Source organism: Pongo pygmaeus, chromosome X (assembly GCF_028885625.2).
Source record: "Pongo pygmaeus isolate AG05252 chromosome X, NHGRI_mPonPyg2-v2.0_pri, whole genome shotgun sequence".
Taxonomy (NCBI): Eukaryota; Metazoa; Chordata; class Mammalia; order Primates; family Hominidae; genus Pongo; species Pongo pygmaeus.
The window spans coordinates 23,407,238-23,430,810 of NC_072396.2; positions in this window are offsets into that span (position 1 = coordinate 23,407,238).

The window sequence follows — 23,573 nt, forward strand, 5'->3', positions numbered from 1 at the left end:
CTCTCTATTCTACCTATACACACATAAGCATTACTAAGGTATAATTTTTTAAAATTATAATTTGTATGTCAAAGATTTTATTCAAAAATGTAATTAATGAAGGTACCAGCAAAATGTTAAGACTGATTCAAAGAACATTTGAGAAGATAGCTATTTGTCGAAAATTCAATAAAGAATGTTAGCAGAAGATTGTTGGGTTAAATACAAAACTGATAACTGTCTACAGGGCAATAAACTCTAAGCTGCGGAGTTATCTTTTCTGTGGGATAACTTACTTGCATCTCTACTGGATAAAAATTTTCCATTTAACATGTAACCTCACTATGTCTATGATCTTTAATCAATAGCATTGATAGCATATTTGTATATAAGATAAACACATATATAAGATATAATAATTACCAAATGTTGCTGTGGTATAAATGCTATTAACTCCAATCCAGACTTGCTGGGGGCAAGAAAATGGCTCAGTTATGAGTAACTGGAGGAAATGTTATATCCAGATTTGCTTCTACTCTTGTTCTGGTCCTTTGTTATCCACTGATCCTTAGCTATATCACAGCCTAGTTTACCATCCACGATATTCTACAGAAAGCAGTTCTCTTTAGTTGCTTCAGAGAAAACTCCATGGACATCTCAGTTGTACTGTGAGTAACTACTCAAAGGGAAGGCTAAAGAGCAGAAACTATGCCCCTTGTATTTTAAATAGCTCTGTAGCTCAAATGCTAATTATTACTCATCAAACACATAAAAATTCTGGTATAAGAGTTACATCTCTTCCAATACACAGACTGTAAAACAGGCTATTGCAGTTACATTTTATGCATAGATAGATAACTTTTTCTCTCAGCAGTTGGGGCAAAACTAGAAGAGCCTACCCTGGCTTTTGGAGGAAGAAAATAATTATTTCATTGTATTTTATTTTATCTTTTGAGACGGCATTTTGGTCTTGTTGCCCAGGCTGGAGTGCAATGGCACGATCTCAGCTCACTGCAACCTCTGCCTTCCGGGTTCAAGCGATTCTCCTGCCTCAACCTCTCGAGTAGCTGGGATTACAGGTGTGTGCCACCACACCAGGCTAATTTTTGTATTTTCAGTAGAGACGGGATTTCACCACGTTGGTCTGGCTGGTCTTGAACTCCTGACCTCAGGTGATCCACCTGCCTCGACTTCCCAAAGTGCTGGGATTAGAGGCGTGAGCCACTGTGCCCGGCCAAGAAAATAATTTTTTAAGAGAGTACTGCCTCAAAACTTTTCCACAAATTGCTTAAAATATCATAGCCCACAATTGAGTTCCAGCTATGGCTGAGTAAGGAGGTTGGCAAATTCTCTTCCCAAAAAGAAACTATGAAGCTGAACAGAACCGATAAAAACAACCATCTGAGCACTACGGTATAGATTAAAGACATACAACAATGTAAGAAACATTTATGCTTAAAAAATTCTGAATTTTTAAAAAGAAGAGTAGGAATCTGTGACATTTTTGCCTGGGGTGCCTGGGGCTGCTCCCAACACCTCCCAGCTCTATTCTCATGGTGGTTGTGCCAGAGCAGGGCAGGCCATGAGGACCGAGAGCTTCACTGAGATGGTCACTCTCTGCAGCCTGTTTGCACAGTGGCAGAACACACATTTGTTCCAAGCATACAAGGAACATTTAGAAAGACAGACCATATTTTAGGCCATAAGATAAGTCTCAATAACAGTCAAATGATTTAAGTCACATTAAATATATTCTCTGACCACAATGGAATTAAATTAGAAATCAATAACAAAATGATCTCTGTAAAACCCCCAAATCTCGGAAAACTGTCATACTTCTAAATAACCCAAAAATCTAAGAGGTCAAACAAAAGTAAAATTACAAGCCTTTATAACTTAATATAAATTAAAACACAATATGTTAAAACACATAGGGTACCTCTACAGAGGCATTAAAGGACAAAATGCCAATATTAGAAAAGAAAAAAGTTCTCGAATAAATTACTGCAAGTTTTATCTTAAGAAACTAGAAAAAAGAAGTGTAAATTAAGCCCAAAGCAAATAGAAGAAATCAAATAGTAAAGATCAGAGTAGAAATCAGTAAAATGAAAACATAAACAATAAAGAAAAATCAATGAAACCAAAAACTGGTTTTTGGAAAGTTTTTTTAAGTATTGTATAAATTTAAGGGGTACAAGTGCAGTTTTGTTACATACATATGTTGTGTAGCGTTGAATTGTGGTCTTTTAGTGTAACTATCACCTAATTAGTGTACATTGTACCTATTAAGTATTTATCATCCCTAACTAGCCTCCCAAAAGTGATAAACTTTTAGCCAGGCTAGCCAAGAAAAAAAAATACACAAATTATGAATATCAAGCATGGAAGAAGTAGCACCACTACAGATTCTAGAAAATACAAAAGGATAATGGACTATTGTGAGCAATTTATGTCAAAAAATTTGAAAACTTTGATAAAATGGGCAAATTACTGGAAAGCATGTACAACAAGAGCTCACTAAAGAAAAAATAGATAATCTGAATAATCCTATATATATTAAAGAAATTGAAATTTGTAGTTAAAAACCTTTCCACAAAGAGAACTCCAGGATCAGATGGCTTCTTGTGAATTCTACCAAATAGTTAAGGAAAGAATAATACCAATTCTACACAAACTGTTCAGAAATTGAAGTGGAGAGAATACCTCAACTCACTTACTAAGACCAACATTATATTATTAACAAAACCAGCCAGAAAATTGATAAGAAAAGAAAACTATGGACCAATGCTATGGTGTAAATGTGTCCCCCAAAGTCCATGTGTTGGAAACTTAATCCCTAATAACGTGATGTAGACAGGGTGAAACTTTAAGAAGCGAATAGGTCATAAAGGTTCTGCCTTCATGAATGGAATAATGCCATTATTGAGGGTGGGTTCATTATTGCAGGAATGCATTCTTTGTAAAAATGAGTAGGTCCCTTTCTTTCTCTCTCACCATGTAATACCTTCCATCATGTTATGACACAGCGCGAAGGCCCTCACCAGATGCAGGCCCCTTGATCTTGGACTGTCCAGACTCCAGAACAAAGAACCAGATAAATTTCTGTTCATTATACATTACCCAGTCTGTAGTATTCAGTTATAGCAGTTATAGCATATGAGCCTCCACTTCCAGCCTATAACAGGCTTATTTGTAATAGCCAGAAGCTAGAAAGAGATACAAATGTCCACCAACAGTTGAACAGAATAAAAGCAAAAATATCTGTGCTACAGTCATACAATGCGATTACTACTCAGCAATAAAAAAGGAATTGTTATGGTCTGAATGTTTGTGTTCCCCTAAATTCATATGTTGAAATCCTGACCTCCAAGGTGATGGTATTAGAAGGTAGAGCCTCTGGGGGTGATTAGTTCATGAAGGTGGATCCCTCATGAATGGGGTTACTGCCTTTCTAAAAGAGACCCCAGTGAGCTAACTAGCCCCTTCCATCACGTGAGGACACAGTGAAAAGTCATCTCATATCAACCAGAAAGTGGCTTATCATCAGGCATTAAATCTGCCAGCACCTTGATCTTGGACTTTCCAACCTCCAGAACTGTTTTTAAACTACCCAGTTTATGGTATTTTGTTATAGAAGCCCAAACAGAACAATACAGAAATGAACCATTGATGCATGCTACAATATGGATGAATCCCATAGTAAATATGCCGAGTGAAATAAATCAGACCAAAAAGAGTACATAGGCAGGAGAGCTGGCAAGATGGCCGAATAGGAACAGCTCTGGTCTGCAGCTCCCAGCGAGATGAACAGAGAAGGCAGGTGATTTCTGCATTTCCAACTGGGGTACCCAGCTCATCTCATTGGGACTTGGTTAGACAGTCAGGGCAGCCCACAAACAGTCAGCTGAAGCAGGGTGAGGTATCACCTCACCTGGGAAGCACAAAGGGTCAGGGAACTCCCTCCCCTAGCCAAGGGAAGGTGTGAGGGACTGTGCCGGGAGGAACAGTGCATTCCGGCCCAGATACTACACTCTTCCCATGGTATTCGCAACCTGCAGACCAGGAGATTGCCTCAGGTGCCTACACCACCAGGGACCTGGGTTTCAAGCACAAAACTGGGTGGCCATTTGGGCAGACACTGAGCTAGCTGCAGGAGTTTTTTTTCATACCCCAGTGGCGCCTGGAATGCCAGCAAGACAAAACCATTCACTACACTGGAAAGGGGGCTGCAGCCAGGGAGCCAAGTGGTCTAGCTCAGCAGATCCCACCCCCATGGAGCCCAGCAAGGTAAGATACACTGGCTTGAAATTCTCACTGCCAGCATAGCAGTCTGAAGTCCACCTGGGATGCTTGAGGTTGGTAGGGGGAGGGGCGTCTGCCATTACTGAGGCTTGAATAGGCGGTTTGCCCCTCACAGTGTAAACAAAGCCACGGAGAAGTTCAAACTGGGTGAAGCCAACTGCAGCTCAGCAAAGCCACTGTAGCCAGACTGTCTCTCTAGATTCCTCCTCTCTGGGCAGGGCATTTCTGAAAGAAAGGCAGCAGCCCCAGTCAGGGGCTTATAGATAAAACTCCCATCTCCCTGGGACAGAGCACCTGGGGGAAGGGGTCGCTGTGGGCACATCTTCAGCAGACTTAAATGTTCCTGCCTGCCAGCTCTGAAGGGAGCAGCTGATCTCCCAGCACAGTGCTTGAGCTCTGCTGAGGGACAGACTGCCTCCTCAAGTGAGTCCCTGACCCCCATGCCTCCTCATGGGAGACACCTCCCAGCAGAGGTCGACAGACATCTCATACAAGAGGGCTCTGGCTGGCATCTGGCAGGGTGCCCCTCTGGGACGAAGCTTCCAGAAGAAGCAACAGGCAGCAATCTTTGCTGTTCTGCATCCTCAGCTGGTGATACCCAGGCAAACAGGGTCTGGAGTGGACCTCCAGCAAACTCCAGCAGACGTGCAGCAAAGGAGCCTGACTGTTAGAAGGAAAACTAACAAAGAGAAAGGAATGGCACGTCCACTCAAAGACTCCATCCGAAGGTCACCAACACCAAAGACCAAAGGCAGCTAAATACACGAAGATGGGGAGAAACCAGCGCATAAAGGCTGAAAATTGCAAAAACCAGAACTCCTCTTCTCCTCCAAAGGATCACAATTCCTCGCCAGCAAGGGAACAAAACTGGACGAAGAATGAGTTTGACAAATTGACAGAAGTAGGCTTCAGAAGGTGGGTAATAACAAACTCCTCCAAGCTAAAGGAGCATGTTCTAACCCAATGCAAGGAAGCTAAGAACCTTGAAAAAAGGTTAGACGACTTGCTATCTGGAACAACCAGTTTAGAGAAGAACATAAATGACCTGATGGAGCTGAAAAACACAGCACGAGAACTTCATGAACCATACACAAGTATCAATAGCCAAATCGATCAAGCAGAAAAAAGGATATCAGAGATTGAAGATCAACATAATGAAATAAAGGGTGAAGACAAGATTAGAGAAAAAAGAATGAAAAGGAATGAACAAACCCTTCAAGAAATATGGGACTATGTGGAAAGACCAAATCTACATTTGACTAGTGTACCTGAAAGTGATGGGGAGAATGGAACCAAGTTGGAAACAACTCTTCAGGATATTATCCAGGAGAACTTTCACAACCTACCAAGACAGACCAACATTCAAATTCAGGAAATACAGAGAAAACCACAAAGATACTCCTTGAGAAGAGCAACCCCAAGACACATAAACGTCAGATTCACCAAGTTTGAAATGAGAGAAAAAAGGTTAAGGGCAGCCAGAGAGGAAGGTCGGGTTACCCACAAAGGTAAGCCCATCAGACTAACAGTGGATCTCTCTGCAGAAATCCTACAAGCCAGCAGAGTGGAGGCCAATATTCAACATTAAAGAAAAAAATTTTCAACCCAGAATTTCATATCCAGCCAAACTAAGCTTCATAAGCGAAGAAGAAATAAAATCCTTTACAGACAAGCAAATGCTGAGAGATTCTGTCGCCACCAAGCCTGCCTTACAAGAGCTCCTGAAGGAAGCACTAAATATGGAAAGGAAAAACCAGTACAGGCCACTGCAAAAACATACCAAATTGTAAAGACCATCGACACTATGAAGAAACTGCATCGACTAACGGGCAAAATGACCAGCTAGCATTGTAATGACAGGATCAAATTCACACATAACAATATTAACCTTAAGTGTAAAGGGGCTAAATGCCCCAATTAAAAGACACAGACTGGCAAATTGGATAAACAGTCAAGACCTATAGGTGTACTGTATTCAGGAGACCCATCTCACGTGCAAAGACACACATAGGCTCAAAATAAACGGACGGAGGAATATTTACCAAGCAAATGGACAGCAAAAAAAAAAAAAACAACCAAAAAACAAAAAAAACTGGGGTTGCAATCCTAGTCTCTGAGAAAACAGGCTTTAAACCAACAAAGATCAAAAAAGACACAGAAGGGCATTACATAATGGTAAAGGGATCAACGCAACAAGAAGAACTAACTATCCTAAATATATATGCACCCAATACAGGAGCACCCAGATTCATACAGCAAGTTCTTAGAGACCTACAAAGAGACTTAGACTCCCACACAATAATAGTGGGAGACTTTAACATCCCACTGTCAATATTACATCAACAAGACAGAAAATTAACAAGGATATTCAGGACATCAACTCAGCTCTGGACTAAGAGGACCTAATAGGCATCTACAGAACTCTCCACCCCAAATCAACTGAATATACATTCTTCTCATCACCACATTGCAATTATTCCAAAATTAACCACATAATTGGAAGTAAAACACTCCTCAGCAAATGCAAAAGAATGGAAATCCTAACAGTCTCTCAGACCACAGTGCAATCAAATTAGAACTCAGGATTAAGAAACTCACTCAAAACCGCACAACTACATGGAAACTAAACAACCTGCTCCTGAATGACTAGCAGGTAAAAAACAAAATTAAGGCAGAAATAAAGTTCTTTGAAACTAATGAGAACAAAGACACAACGTACCAGAATCTCTGGGACACACCTAAAGCAGTGTTTAGAGGGAAATTTATAGCACTAAATGCCCACAGGAGAAAGTGAGAAAGATCTAAAATCGGCACCCTAACGTCACAATTAAAAGAACTAGACAAGCAAGAGCAAACAAATTCAAAAGTTATCAGAAGACAAGAAATAACTAACATCAGAGCAGAACTGAAAGAAACAGAGACACGAAAAACCCTTCAAAAAAATCAATGAATCCAGGAGCTAGCTTCTTGAAAAGGTTAACAAAATAGATAGACCACTAGCTACACTAATAAAGAAGAAAAGAGAGAAGAGTCAAATAGACACAACAGAAAATGATAAAGGGGTTATTACCACTGATCCCACAGAAATGCAAACTGCCATCAGACAATACTATAAACACCTCTATGCAAATAAACTAGAAAATCTAGAAGAAATGGATAAATTCCTGGACACACACACCCTCCCAAGACTAAAGCAGGAAGAAGTCGAATCCCTGAATAGACCAACAACAAGTTCTGAAATTGAGGCAGCAATTAATAGACTACCAACCAAAAAAAGCCCAGGACCAGACGGATTCACAGCCGAACTCTACCAGAGGTACAAAGAGGAGATGGTACCCTTCCTTCTGAAACTATTCCAATCAATAGAAAAAGACAGAATCTGCCCTAACTCATTTTATGAGGCCAGCATCATCCTGATACCAAAACCTGGCAGAGACACAACAAAAGAAAATGTTCAGGCCAATATCCTTGATGAACACAGATGTGAAAATCCTCAATAAAATACTGGCAAACCGAATCCAGCAGCACATCAAAAAGCTTATCCACCACGATCAAGTCGGCTTCATCCCTGGGATGCAAGGCTGGTTCAACATACGCAAATCAATAAACGTAATCCGTCATATAAACAGAACCAATGACAAAAAACACATGATTATCTCAATAGATGCAGAAAAGGCCTTCAATAAAATTCAAAACCCCTTCATGCTAAAAACTCTCAAAAAACTAGGTATTGATGGAAAGTATCTCACAATAATAAGAGCTATTTATGACAAACCCACAGCCAATATCACACTGAATAAGCAAAAGGTGGAAGCATTTGCTTTGAAAATCAGCACAAGACAAGGATGCCCTCTCTCACCACTCCTATTCAACATAGTATGGGAAGTTCTGGCCAGGGCAATCAGGCAAGAGAAAGAAATAAAGGTATTCAAATAGGAAGAGAGGAAGTCACATTGTCTCTGTTTGCTGTGACATGATTGTATATCTAGAAAACCTCATCGTCTCAGCCCAAAATCTCCTTAAGCTGATAAGCAACTTCAGCAAAGTCTCAGGACACAAAATCAATGTGCAAAAATCACGACCATTCCTATACACCAATAATAGACAAACAGAGAGCCAAATCATGAGTGAATTCTCATTCACAATTGCTACAAGAGAATAAAATACCTAGGAAGCCAACTTACAAGGGATGTGGAGGACCTCTTCAAGGAGAACTACAAACCATAACTCAAGGAAATAAAAAAAGGACACAAACAAATGGAAAAACATTGCATGCTCATGGATAGGAAGAATCAATATCATGAAAATGGCCACATAGATTCAAAGCTATCTCCATCAAGCTACCATTGACTTTCTTCACAAAATTAGAAAAAACTACTTCAAATTTCACATGGAAGGAAAAAAGGGACCACAGAGCGAAGACAATCCTAAGCAAAAAGAACAAGCTGGAGGCATCATGCTGCCTGACTTCAAACTATACTACAAGGCTACAGTAAACAAAACAGCATGGTACTGATACTAAAACAGATATATTGACCAACGGAAAAGAACAGAGGCCTCAGAAGTAATGCCACACATCTACAACCATCTGATCTTTGACAAACCTGACAAAAACAAGCAATGAGTAAAGGATTCCCTATTTGATAAATGGTGTTGGGAAAACTGGCTAGCCCTATGCAGAAAACTGAAACTAGATGCCTTCCTTACACCTTATACAAAATTAACTCAAGATGGATTAAAGACTTAAACATAAGACCTAAACCCATAAAAACCCTAGAAGAAAACCCAGGTAATACCATTGGACATAAAATCCCTAGTAAAACCTAGGACACAGGCATGGGCAAAGACTTCATGACTAAAACACCAAAAGCAATGGCAACAAAAGCCGAAATTGACAAATGGGATCTAATTAAACTAAAGAGCTTCTGTGCAGCAAAAGAAACTATCATCAGAGTGAACAGGCAACCTACGAAATGGGAGAAAATTTTTGAAATCTATCCATCTGACAAAGAACTAATATCCAGAATCAACAAGGAACTTAAACAAATTTACTAGAAAAAACCAAACAACCCCATCAAAAAGTGGGCGAAGGATATGAACAGACACTTCTCAAAAGAAGACATTTATGCGGCCAACAAACATATGAAAAAAAGCTCATCATCACTGGTCATTAGAGAAATGCAAATCAAAATCACAATGAGATACCATCTCACACCAGTTAGAATGGAAATCATTAAAAAGTCAGGAAACAACAGATGCTGGAGAGGATGTGGAGAAACAGGAACGCTTTTACGCTGTTGGTGGGAGTGTAAATTAGTTCAACCATTGTGGAAGACAGTGTGGCGATTCCTCAAGGATCTAGAACCCGAAATGCCATTTGATCCAGCAATCCCATTACTGGGTATATACCCCAAGGATTATAAATCATTCTACTGTAAAGACACATGTACATGTATGTTTATTGCAGCACTGTTCACAATAGCAAAGACTTGGAACCAACCCAAATGCCCTTCGATTATAGACTGGATAAAGAAAATGTGGCACATATACACCGTGGAATACTCTGCAGTCATAAAAAAGGATGAGTTCATGTCCTCTGCAGGGACATGGATGAAGCTGGAAACCATCATTCTCAGCAAACTAACACAGGAACAGAAAACCAAACACTACATGTTCTCACTCACAAGTGGGAGCTGACCAATGTGAACACATGGACACAGGTAGGGGAACATCACACACTGGGCCTGTTATGGCAGTAGGGGGCTAGGGGAGGGATAGCATTAGGAGAAATACCTAACGTAGATGAGAGATTGATGGGTGTAGCAAACCACCATGGCACGTGTATACCTATATAACAAACCTGCATGTTCTGCACATGTATCCAAGAACTTGAAGTATAATAAAAAAAAGAGTACATAATGTATTACACAATGTATATGAAATTCAAGAAATTAGAAACTAATCTATAGTGACAGAGTATATCAGTGTTTTCGTAGGGACCTGAGGTGAGGAAGGGGCAAAAGGGAGGCATTAGAAAAAGTCTGGAAGTAATGTATGTGTTTATTGTTTTTATTATGGTGATGGTTTTATTGGTGTATACACATGACAAAACTCATTAAGTTGTTGGACTTAAATATGTACTGTTTATTGTAGCAAAATAAAGCTGTTTAAAAAAAACGTCAAGGCCCACAAAGAAAACGTCAGGTTCATGGAACCAAATCAAATGGCCATCAATGACAGACTGGATAAAGAAAATGTGGCACACATACACCATGGAATACTATGCAGCCATAAAAAGGAATGAGTCATGTCATTTGCAGGGACATGGATGAAGCTGGAAGCCATCATCCTCAGCAAACTAACACAGGAACAGAAAACCAAACACCGCATGTTCTCACTCATGAGTGGGAGTTGAACATGGAGAACACATGGACACAGAGAGGGGAACAACACATACCAGGGCCTGGTTGGGGGGTGGGGGTGAGGGGAGGAACCTAGAGGACAGGTCAATAGATGCAGCAAACCACTATGGCACAAGTAGACCTATATAACAAACTTGCACATTCTGCACATGTATCACGTTTTTGTTTTTGTTTTTAGAAGAAATAAAGAAAAAAAAAGTTAGGTTCAAATGGTTACACTGGTGAATTTTATCAGATATTTTTAAAAATATAAAAAATTTTTACAAACTTTTTCAGTAAATATTGGAGGAGGGAACACATTTTCCAAAGCCTTCTATGAGGCTAGTATTACTCTAATATAAAAACTAGACAGACATCATAAAGAAACCTACAGATCAGTATTCCTCATTAACGTAGACACAAAAAATATCCTTTAAAAATTAACAAATCAAATCCAGCAACATAGAAAAGGATTATACACCATAAAAAAATTGAAATTTATTAAAAGAATGCAAGGGTAATTTGACATAAGAAATTAAGTCAATATAATATCATATTAATAAAGGACAAAAACACATACTCATCTGAAAAGATACAGGAATTTAACAAAATACAACACTCAATCATGTTAAGAACACTCAAAAATCAAGGAATAGAAGGGAAGTTCCTGTTCTTCCTAAGATCAGGAACAAGACAAGGATGTCTACTTTTGCCACTTCTATTCAACATTGTACTGGAAGTTTTAGCAGAGCAATTGGGGAAGCGAAAGAAATACAATTTATGTCTACTTGCAGATATCATGATTTTGTATATAAAAATCCTAAGAATTTTTTTTTTAAAAACCTATTAGAGCTAATGAAAAAATTCAGCAATGTTTCTGGATACAAGATGAATATACAAAAATCAATTGTATTCCTATATAATAACAAAAAAAATTTGAAAATGAAATTAAGAAAATGATTTCATTTTAATAGCATCAAGAAGAATAAAATACTCAGGAGTAAATTTAGCAAAAGAAGTGCAAGACTTGTACACTGAAAAATATAAGCAATAAATAAATTAATATCTAATTAAGTAGAAAGACATCCCATTTTCATAAATCAAAAGATTTAATATTGTTAAGATGGTAATAAGCCCCATATGTATCTAAAGATTTAATATAGTCCATATCAAAATTCCAACAGGCTTTCCTACAGTAACTGAAATTGTAATTTGAAAATTTATATGGAAATGCACATGATTTAGAACACCACAAAAGCATTGAAAAATAATAAAGTTAGAGAATACATACTACCCAATTTCAAACACTCATGAAGCCACAATAATCCAGACAGTATGGCATTGGCCCAAGGACAGACATGTAGATCAGTGGAAAAGAATTTAAAAACCAGAAATAAATCCTTGCATTTATGATCAACTGATTTTTGACAAAACAGCTAAGATATATCAACAGGAAAAGGTTAGTCTCTTCAACAAACTTAATAATAATAATAATAACAATAAAAGAAGAGGAGGAGGAGGAACTTTGCCTCTTAACCAACTACATACATTTAAAAAGTAATGAAATAGATAACAGATCTAAATGTAAAAGCGAAACTATAAAACTTCTGGAAGAAAACATAGGAGAAAATATTCATGACCTTGGTTTAGGCAATGTTTGTGATATGACCTCAAAGCACTATTCATAAAAGAACAAATTGACAAATTAGACTTCATCAAAATAAAAACCTTTTGTACTTTAAAAGATATCTCTATTTAGAGAATGGCAAGCCTCATCATAGATTGGGAGAAAATATTTTCAAATCATATATATGATAAAGGACCTTTATCCAGAATAAAGAAGAACACTTCAAATTCAATAAAAATATAAACAGCCCACTTGAAATGATCAAAATATTTGAATTGACATTTCACAAAAAAGTACAGCCACTCTAGAAGACAGCTTGGGAGCTTCTTACAAAACTAAATATTCTCTTAACATACGATTCAGCAACTGCCCTCCTTGGAATATACCCAAATGAGGTGAAAACTTATGTCCACACAAAAGCCTGCACACAAATGTTTACAGCTTTATTCATAATTGCCAAAATTTGGAAACAACCAAGATATCCTTCAATTGGTGAATGAATAATCAAACTGTGGTAGATCCATACAACGGAATATTATTCAACGATTTAACAAATGAGCTTTGAAGCCACAAAAAGGCATGGAGGAAATGTAAATACATGTTGCTAAGTGAAAGAAGCCAGTCTGAAAAGGCCACATATTATATTATTCCAACGACATGAAATTCTGGAAAAGAAAAAATGATAGAGACAGTAAAAAGATCAGTCTTTGCCAGGCAACTGAGTGGGGAGGGAGGAATGACTAGGTGGAGTATGGGGGAATTATAGGGCAGAAAATCTATTCGGTATGAAACTGTAACAGGACACATGTCATTATATATTTCTCAAAGCTGACAGAATGTAGAGCACAAAGAGTGAACTCTAATGTAAACTATGCACTTTAGTAAATAATAATGCATCACTATTGGCTCATCAATTGTAACAAAAGTACCATACTAATGCAAGATGATAATAACAAGGAAAACTGTTGATGAAAGGGTGAGGGGATGTGTGGGAACTCTGTACTTTCCACTCATGTTTTTCGTGAACCTAAAGCTGCTCAAAGAAATAAACTCTTATGTAACCCTTGAGAAGTCTCAACAGACATGGTTTCCTATTTATAATTGTGGCCAGCACTTAAAAAGTCAGGTTGGAGAGGTTGTCAAAGGAATAAATAAAAGGTAGATTCCTTTCTTCTATTCTCAGGATCATTCTGCTGCATTCATTCATTCACTCTGCTGCACTAAATTATACTGAACTTTTAATATCTAATTGATCTAATGTTTTAATACCCTCATGGATCTCATTTTTCTTATAATACACTGAGTCTCTGCCATATATTTTAGGCCTTAATCATGCTATCTTGTTGCTTGAAGTGCAACATTATCTTCTCAACTAGTGCTTCTTATCCTTAGGGGCACAGAACAGGAACCCTTCTCCCGTGTTCGTCACAGACCCCAGTATCATGCAGAATATAAATTAGGTTTAAAAATATTGCTTCATTTTCATGCTTAGAACAAATGTATTATAGTTTAAGAATGCCTGTATCGTATGGATTTACCACTGATTTGAAACTTAGAGCATTTGAGTTAAAAATGCTTCTTCATAAAAATGTCCTTTAAAAACATAAAGATATATGATTCATCATTTTTCAAAGTTATATAAACCCCCAAAGCTTCTATCAGCTTCAGCTGGGGCCATGAAACTCATCACAGCTTAACACACAGAAGCAACACTAAGATAGCTCTTCATCTTTGTCTCTTCTGTTCGGCCATCTCGCTGACCTTCTATCCTCTCTGAGGATGGATGAGGTATAGAGAAGAAAGGATAAGGTGTGTCAGCCTGGGGAATAATCCAGAAAGGAAGGAGATCATATATTAAGTGACAATAGGCCTGGGCATTGGGAGAAATGACTTAGGATATCTTTGAAGTGAGCACACCAAGGGGCACTTCTGTGTGATGAGCATAAGCAAAGGATGCACAACAATGGACAAGGAGGTGGAAGGACTACATTGGCAGAAAAAGAAGAGATTTGAAAAGTTTAATTTGTGGTCTGATTATATAAAACATTGCTATAGTTACAAAGTCAAATCTATAAAATAAGAAATATTCTGAAAAGTTTAGCTTCTATCTCTGGCCCTTTACCTTATTCCATACCTTCAACATAGTAGGGCTTTTAGTTTAAAATAGAGTCTGGCTAGGAGCCTCTGTTGAAACTTCTCTTAACCTGCAGTGAAAACAGCGTTGATGACATGAAAAAAGACAACTCAAAGCACTGAAAACTAGCCTTAATGTCAATCTGTTCTCAGAATGTGAGAGGAATTTCAACTAAAACAAGGCTGATGGAAAGAGATTTAAAAACATTGTTGCTGGTCCACCGTGCTAAGCTCCCTTACAGTCCGTTGGAAGACTCTGTTCCTCTCAATCCTTTATTCAGGATCTCAAAGCTTATACTAACCAGAGAGTTGGGCATTTAGCCTTCTACTTGATGGGGCATCATTCTATCCCCACCACATCCACCAATTTGAGACTAAAATTTTCAGAAAGTGGACAGGAAGCTTTCTGCAGTATACCAAGTTCTAAGATGTAAGCTACTCACGTATAAAACACCACAGGCAGAAATAGATCAATTAAAGGTCCATAGGCAGTGCACAAAGGGAATTGTAGTATTTTTTAAATGATCTCTTAATTCCTACAAATAATGAGGATAAGAGACTATTTCAGATTAGTTCAATAATCCTGTGTTAGAAAATAGTATGATAATTGCAGAGAATTGGTTTGTAGACATCAACCAGTCTTCCAGCTATTGTTATGAGAAAGGGATTAGATAAAGAGTGAGGCCAAAGGCACTCACATATCTTAACCAATCACAAACATCAGTTCAGGATATTCCTTGACTTGTGTGAAGACGAGCAAAACAGAAAAACACAACAGCATGTTATCTATTAAAAACAGAGAAAGGTATAGCATCTGAAAAACTCAGGAAGGGCAAAGCTCAAATCCTTAACAGATCAGAAGATACCTTCTTAGTGAAATAAGAGTACAGGCAAAAAAAGATAGTAGAACTATATATAAAGGAAAATGATTAAAAAAAAGATTACAATTGAAATTAAAAACAATGCAGAATTAAATCCCATTGGAGGCAGTAAAGAGCAAAATTCACTCTGAATAGTATCAAATTAGTGGAGTGCAGGTCACATTTGGGAAATTCTTACAGAAGGGAGAGAAAAAAGAATAAGAATTTAAACTACTTTACAATATATAGAATAGAGTATGAGGACTTAAATTTAAGAATGAAAGTGTTTTTTCAGGAAAACAGGGAACTAGAATACAAGCAATAATCAAATTCATGATTAAGAAAATATCATTAAGAGTAAAATTGCACAAAGCCAATTGAAAGGGCTCATGATACTCCAGGCAAAAATGATTAAAAGACTCTCGACTTTAGACACATGCTGACAATATTTTTAAATATTAGGAAAATAGGTTTATAAGTACCCATGTTAGATAGCAGAGATTAACTACAAAAATGACAACATTTAGGCTGGGCTCATATTTTCCCACTGTACCTAATACAATGCCTGGTACTTAGCCAAAACTCAATAAATATTCATTGAATAAATGAATAAAATAATGAATGAATGTGTAATGGCAACAGAAAACAAGACTCAGAAAATAAAAGATCTATGCTCTTCTAAAAACAAAAAAAAAATTGAAGAATGAACCAGTTTCTTAAGGAATTATCGAAATAAACTCATCACATAGGGGATTGTTTTGGTACAGGAACCCTGGAAGACTTAACCACGGGACTGTGAGTTATGAAAAGTTAATAACAGGTGTTAAGGACACAGAAGGCACTGCAGAAGAGAAACATATTGACTTTGAATATTGTCCGTTTACATTCATGGCTACCAGGGAAGAGGGAACTTTAGGAGGGACTAGAGAACACGATTAATTCCAAACTGAAACAGAACTCCCATACTAAGAAGATAACTATAAATTATTGAAAATTTCAGTTCATCGTAGATTCTGGATATTAGCCCTTTGTCAGATGAGTAGGTTGCGAAATTTTTCTCCCATTTTGTAGGTTGCCTGTTCACTCTGATGGTAGTTTCTTTGGCTGTGCAGAAGCTCTTTAGTTTAATTAGATCCCATTTGTCAATTTTGGCTTTTGTTGCCATTGCTTTTGGTGTTTTAGACATGAAGTCCTTGCCCATGCCTATGTCCTGAATGGTAATGCCTAGGTTTTCTTCTAGGGTGTTTATGGTTTTAGGTCTAACGTTGAAGTCTTTGATGAGTTCATGTCCTTTGTAGGGACATGGATGAAATTGGAAATCATCATTCTCAGCAAACTATCTCAAGAACAAAAAACCAAACACCGCATATTCTCACTCATAGGTGGGAACTGAACAATGAGAACACATGGACACAGGAAGGGGAACATCACACTCTGGGAACTGTTGTGGGGTGGGGGGAGGGGGGAGGGATAGCTTTAGAAGATATACCTAATGCTAAATGACGAGTTAATGGGTGCAGCACACCAGCATGGCACATGTATACATATGTAACTAATCTGCACGTTGCGCACATGTACCCTAAAACTTAAAATATAATAATCATAAAATAAAATAAAATAAAGAAAATTTCAGAAAGAAATTCTAAAGGAAGGAGATCACTAAAATATGTGTATATACCCCTTATTCCGGCTCTCTTAGGAAATGTTTCCTTTTCTCTTGGAGAGATTGGATTTTGAGCATGTTTTTCCAGTACATATTATGGGATGAGTAGAAGGATGATTACAAAGGAACTATTAGTAATACTCAGAATAGAAGAGACTGAGGGACTTTTAAGTCCTTACATGGCTTGTAAGAACTTGTACAGCTCCTTCACTGGCTGTTCACAAGAGGCAAATAAAAATAGCATCACAAGCCTAGAAAGACTCAGTTTGGGAACAGGCAGGCACACAGGACTGACACTATCATGGAAGTCACAACTATAACTTTATTGCAAGAGACATGAGGAAATTCTATACCTCTGCCACCCAGACCTAAGAAAACACGTAGTCTGTTAAAGGTATTGGTCACTCAATCATAATCACATCTTAAAACTACACACTCTTATAGGCATAACCTTTTTGTTATCAGTCATCTATTGCCACACTAATGCTACATAACAAATCATCTCAAGACTCATATGTATATCAAAACATCTTGTTATATACCTTAAATCTATACAATAAAAATAAATAAAAACAGCACAATGGCTTTGAAAAAAAAAATTTATTATTTCTCAAGAATCTATGGGTTGACTGGGTGGTTCTGCTGATCTGATCCAGGCTCAACTGATCTTTGTGTCTTTGGTCAGCTGACAAGTTTGCTACTGTTGCATTAAACAAATTAAGTCATATGCCAAGCCTAAAGTCAGTGTGGATAGGCACTACCAAAAGGTAAAACTATAGAAAAGTGCGAAATGGGGCCACAATAATCCTACTACATTATGGAAATGGACAGAAGGTATTCCTATAGTAAAATCTCCTCCAGAGTTCATTGACAGTAAACTAAAAGCAATTAAACTAGATTATAGCCCATGTGAACAAATATCCAATGTCTAGATATAAGACTAAAAGGAAGCACAAGAGAATGTTATTATGGTTTTTAGGGGCTGACTTTAATTCTTTCAATATTTTCTTGAGGGTTTTCAAACTTTCTTTCTAGATAAAATATATTTTACAATAATAAATTTATTTTCTTGGGTGTATCTATCTTGATGTGGCAAGTGTCATTAACTCTATCCTTTTTTTAATCACACAGCTTTTTTCCCTCAGAACTCCTTATTACTGTCAAATGCTCCAAACACACAGACACACACACATGCCCACATACATATACACACTCTCCTTTCACAACAGTTCCTCTAAAACAGCTATATTTTCCCTAAGGGTTAGGTCATATTATGGAATAGTTAGAGAAGTGTTTCTCAAACTTGCTTGCTTATTGGAATCACTTGGACATTTGAAAAAGAACTGAATACTGGGCCCCACCCACAGGGCTTCTGATATAGTAGTCTGAAATGTGGCCTGCACATCAGAATTTTCAAAGCCCCCCCAACCCGAATTCTAATACGCAGATAAAGTGAAGAACCGCTGATGTAGTGTTTGCCACGGCTCCTTGTTATCTGACATTACTATAATCATGCATTCTTAATTGGCAATTTGTTCATCTGTTAAGACTCGGGGGGGTGATGGTTGGTGGAGAGAGAGAACACAGAGGTGAATTTTTTACAAAAGTAGTATGAAATGTTTTCATAAGGTATTTTAAAGTGAGAGTCCTTTTAAAAATATTCTATTATCATAAAGACTTACGCTAGAAAATGATGACAATGGAATCAATGAAGTGAACACAAATCTACCCTTATAGTTAGCTTTCTAAGCCAAACATAACCACAAGATTAAGAAAACTTTTGAGAAGTTAAGAGATACATGAAAAGGTATGAATTAAAACTTTTATAAATTTAAGATTTACTGAAGACAAGACCTACAATGGAGAGCAGATTATCAACATCTTGAAGACAGACAGACAATGTATTGCTTTTAGATGAGTAAGACTTAGTGAGCTACCAACTGGACATAAGGTAAATGACTCATTCTATAGCTCGCAAATACTCAGAATCCCACGAGTATCTAGGAAATATTTTCAAATAACTAAAGAATATTTTGTTCTCATTCATAAGTGGGAGTTGAACAATGAGAACACATGGACACAGGGAGGGGAACATCACACACCGGGGCCTGTGGGGGGTGGGGGGCTAGGGGAGTGATAGCATTAGGAGGAATACCTAATGTAGATGATGGGTTGATGGGTGCAGCAAACCACCATGGCGCATGTATACCTATGTAACAAACCTGCATGTTCTGCACATGTATCTCAGAACATAAAGTATAAAAAAAAATATTTTGTATCAACATTCTAAAATATTTATCTTTTAAAACACTGAAGACCAAAGGAGGATATTTAGAAGAAATTAGGGTCATATCATGCTGGTAGAGGATTCAGGTTAGTTGATCTACCATCATTAAAGGTATTCTAACTAGGGTAACCATACAGCTGGCTTTCTTAAGAGTCCCTGTTTATACCTGTTGTAAATCAATCAATGCCTGTTACTTATATTTAGTTCTGCATTTCATTTTCAAAAGTGTTAGTTCAGTTTGAACTAACTAGAATTCATATTTAAATAATATACTAAAATTTCTACAAATGTAATTTGATGTCACACAATTTGCAGCAGGATCTTAGGTTTGGTTATAAATCCCACTGGCTAGATGTGTAGTCTTATTTATAAGCCAGTGTTATATTACACACACCAGCGTATATTTGGAATGTCTCTTTAGCTTTTCAAAGAGCATTTATATCTAGCATCTAATTTTGCCTTTGTTAACGTCACAAGAATCATATGAGATTGTGGTGTAGATGTATAGGTTTTCATGGGACTTTTACTTCATAGGGACAAATCTGTAAAGCACAGTCTCGATAATTTGGTTATTTTCATCCAGAAACCAGAAGGCAGTGTTGTCTATGTCAAACATTAACCTATTCAACCATAGGGTAGGTTACTCTGATTTAGGTGGTATCTCCTTCCTCCTTGCTGAGCCATTTGGAAAGCTGCTACCAGGTGGAAAATTGCTCTGTTTAGAGCAATTAAGACATTTCATGTGCGCCTATTTAAAAGGCAGAAGCTTTAGAGCATATATGTCTGCCAGTTATTATCTATAAAATGTCTTAAGGACTATTTCAGAGAGAAGGGAAGCCCAGCAGCTGTTTCTGAGCTTCCTGCTAAGATTTCATCTGAGACTGCAATTTTATCTGTTCATAGGTTTGGTTTTCTTGTAGGCTTTTATTGAGAGAAATATTTGAAAACAAGAAATATCGTCCAAACTGTTCATTTCACAGGTAAGAAAATGAATTCAGAAAGCTTGCATGCCTTTCAAAGAGTAATTAAATATTGTTTTTCAGGTTTCAGCCCACAGCAAACCCACTAGAAAAACAATTCCTCCGCATGCCAAATGTTAAATGTTGTCCTTAATTAACTTATTCTGAAATGTTTTCTGGGCAGTACTTTCTCAAACTTTGGTTATAAAATAATCATCTGTCCACCTGTACTGGGATGATTGTATTATAAGAGAGAGATGCCACTTTCGCCTATCTGGTTCCAATTATGCAAAACAGCATTTACTTTAATTCTGTTTATCTTTGTGGGAAGAACAGAGGTGAACCAAATGCAAGATCTTCCTTTTATTTCCCATTTTCTTATTTCCTTTACTTGGGAAAAATCTGTAAGGAAACATGGCCCTGTGTAGTGTCTTTGGCTATTTTGACTTCCAGTAGGAAAAAGTGTTATCAGTTACCATGACAACCACATTTTCCCAGAGCTCCCTGCTGCAACTCATTTGCACTAAACAGGAACAAATCATTATTATTCAATGAAGGCTCTGATAAAGTTCTTTTCTTTTTAGTCGTTTTCAATACTCCTTGAAACCCTTCTTTCTACAAAGCGAAATGGCTCTCTAGGGAGAATACATTGAGTTTTTCTAAGAGAATGTCACCTTTACCACCTATTTACCAAGCAAGCATAGTGCATGAGTACAGACCATGATACGCTACCTTCTGAGCACTTGTCAGAGATTTCTACTATGAGTAGACTTTGACTTAACTAAAAGTTCAAAAGATGTTTCTCATATTTCACAACTTACCATTTCTTCAAATTCTCATTTCTCCATATGTATTGAAAGATGACTAGCATCATCAAAGCTTTTTCATTCAAAATTAACTTTTCAAAGTGGCTTACACAATAAGAGCTTTTAAACTTCATGATATCAATAAGATCAGAGATGGAGTAAGTTTCAGATGGGGCCTGATCTAAAAAACATTCAATTATTTTACTTTTTTCTGCCTTCTCCTGTATCTACTTCCTCCTAAAGTTAGTTTTCCTTATCCACACACAATGTCAGCCTATGGCTTCTAGGAATTCCATGCTTTCTTGTTTGTGTCTGGCATAAAATAAATATATCCCATATAGCTTCCAGAAAAATCTCTCCTCATACTTCTTGTCTTGAATTGGGTCCTGTGCCCTAACCCTGAATCAAGTATTATGACCAGAAGGATAGAATATGCTGACTGATTTGAGTGCCTACCCCTTGGAGTACTGGTGTGGTGAGGGGTACAGGTGGAAGGATGGGGAGGTTTCCCATGAAGCCCATGGAGGAGAGGAATAGATATCTGAATAAATTAGGCAACTTTTACCAATATGAACAAGTTGGCACTCAGTGTCTCAGAATAGCAAATATTCTCTACAACCACAGAGCAAATATTCTAGAGTATTCTATAGTTCCTAAGCCCCTCCACAAGTCTCTCTCTCTCTCTGTCTCTCTCTCTCACATACATGCACACACACACACGCACACAAACACAATGCATTCACTAAATTGTGAGTTAAATTGTTGCCTTGGATCTTTATACCTATGATATTAATAAAAGAAATCTTTTGAGAGAAGATTGAAATGCCTGTTACAATCACTGATATAGAAGATTAGAATCTTCTATATCAGAGGCTGGCAAACTATAATATTTTAGGCTTCGTGGGCCATACAGTTTCTGTCCCAACTACTCAACTCCACCACTGTAGCAAAAAGTTGGCCATAGATAAGAAGTAATCAAATGGACATGGCTGTGTTCCAATACAACTTTATTTACAGAACCAGGTATGGGATGGGTTTGGCCCATGGGCCCATTAGACCCCAGGTTGCTGATCCTTGCTCTGTATAATAAACTAAAATGAAGTGAAAGGAACTTGTACATTTATTTTTAACTGGTAGTGAAAACTCTAACTCATCTTGTTTTGCTCTTTTTTATGCTACCAGGAAGCTCAGAGCTAAATTTATTGTTCCCCTTAATTAGTACTGCTTCTCATTTTCTTTGGTATATGAATATCTTTCTCTCTATATGGTCTCATATCTCTGCTTTTATACTGTAAAACTTTCTTAACTCTGTGTCCTTTTTAATATTGTGAAGTCTTCATGTTTGACACAGATGAAGGGCAAATTGTATTTACGACTTTCAGTGCTCTTTCTCTGTCTCTCCACCACACACACACAAGCACACACATACGCCACGGGGTCTCAATCTCCTTCAAACCCATTATACAAACAGACAAACTGAGACCCAGGTATCACCATAATCATGAAGCAAAGAAGTGCTAGTCCCTTGAATATCATCTTGATCTCTTGTGTCTGAACTCAGCTTATTCTAGAAATATAACAACAGAAATAGCAATACAAAGGAATAAATATTTTCTAGAACTGTCACATTGCCACAGTGCAAATTGTTCCTAGTTTTACCTTAGATAACATACCACTAGACCTCTCTTTCTCTCTTCTTTCAGCCTCTCTCTCCTTCTGTCTGTCCCTCTCTCCCTCTCTCAACCTCTGCTGCCTATTTTCCTCTTCCTTCTGTTGTCTCACAGCTGAACTCTTACAGGCTCATCTTAAATCTTGGCTTTAACCTGTGTTTTTAAAGTCCCTTTGTCTCCCTGCTTCTTCTCCTTCAATTATATATGGATCCTGTGGCTTTCTTGACTTTGTTGCTGCCCTCATAGGATTATTGTTTCTGTGTCCGTTCCAAGAATCCTCCCTAGTCTATGCTCCCACTTTCATTCCTGACTTGCTGTAATCCCTCAAATGTTCTTGAATATAGTTTCATTTCTGGTCTTTGGCTTTAATCTCTGGCTGTCAACATCATCTTTTCTCCTGTTCTTTTCTACAGCAGCTCCAGTCCAGGGGGCATATTTTTAATAGCCTTAGGCTAAAGAACCATCACAAGCAACTCTCAAAATTGGCCCTTAGTTGCCTTAGAAGGTAAAATGCAAGGAAGAGAGAAAACAACTAACAGAAGAGTAAACCAAACAAATGCAGTCATGTTAGTGTGCATAGAGTTTAGTTTCATTAGCCTCTGCTCACTACCATGTCAGCTGGAAACTGTGCATAAACCTCCCAAGAAAGGAACTGCAAGCCTATATAACACACCAGGCATTAACGTGCAGCTAGAACAGATTTAATGGAGAAACTCATCATCTTCTCCCTATACTAGGCTCTATGAAATTATCCAAAAAATAATTACAGAGAAAACAATGCACTTTAATTTATCTTTGGAGATTATTATTGGAATGTTCTTCAACTCTATGATTTGGACTTTCTCACTAGAGATATTTTATTTTGGTTTTAAAAATAACTGGAGTC